The following is a 1,151-nucleotide window of genomic DNA, read 5'->3' on the forward strand; positions in this document are numbered from 1 at the left end:
CCCTGCCATGTGCCTGGCACCCATGGGCCCTGCCCCATGCCACAATGACCCTGCCATGTGCCTGGCACCCATGGGCCCTGCCCCATGCCACAGTGACCCTGCCATGTGCCTGGCACCCATGGGTCCTGCCCCATACTGGGGTTCCCATGCCATGCACCTGGCACCCATGGACCCCCCCCATGCCACAGTGACCCTGCCATGTGCCTGGCACCCATGGGTCCATCCCCATACTGGGGTTCCCATGCCATGTGCCTGGCACCCCCAGGTCTTGCCCCATACAGGGGTGCCCCTTGCCATGCTCCTGGCACTCACAAATCCTGCCCTGTGCTGGGCTGCCCCTACCGCTCTGTGGGTGCTGAGGCAGCAGGGTGGCCTGCAGAAGGGTGGGTTAGGGTGGCCTGCAGAAGGGTGCCAGGGACCCACCAAGCACTCCAGATACCTTGCCTGAAAATGCTGCGGTGTCACTGAGCAGCCTCTCCGGCACAGGGCTGGCAGGGCGGGAGCATGTGTGTCACTGATGAGCCCCTGGCTAATTAAGGCTCTGGCAAGGGCTGCTCCCCCACTTTGGGGCTTTGGCTGCTGCACCTGGGACACCAGCACCACTCGGGGGGTGGGAGCCCTGAGTTTCTCCAAGTGGGGAGCACTCAGGCGAAATCCCATCATCTGGGCACGCGGGTCTGGCGTCTCCAGGTCCAGGATGCTCCGCTCGCCGGCTCTGCCTCCGTGCCCTGACGCCGCTGCCAATCTCCCAGCCATTGCCCTCATCCTGCAGCAAAGCTCCTGCCTTGTTGATGTCCACCATGGGCCCCGTTCCCGGCCCCAAGCCGGGCAGGTCAGCGGGCACCTGCAGACAACGCCTTGGGAAGGGGAGGAGGAGGGTGGAAAACAAAACGCTGATGGATTGTAAAGCTATTGAAGTGCCAGCGAATAAACTCCATATTTTTAACAGCATTTAAATGCCTCCAAGCAGATTAATAAGGTCTAGGTAATAGCAGAACCAGTCTATATTTATTCTATCTTAAACGCCAGTTTGTCAGGCTGTATTAATATTGATGGTGAGGCTTGGATTGAGGACAGTAAACGCTGGGACTTCACTTTATCTCTCCCAAACAGGCTGCCTCAGCCCCTTTGCCAGGGCTGCGGCTGCGGCA

The sequence above is a fragment of the Egretta garzetta genome, unplaced genomic scaffold (assembly GCF_000687185.1).
Source record: "Egretta garzetta isolate BGI_Z169 unplaced genomic scaffold, ASM68718v1 scaffold395, whole genome shotgun sequence".
Lineage (NCBI taxonomy): Eukaryota > Metazoa > Chordata > Aves > Pelecaniformes > Ardeidae > Egretta > Egretta garzetta.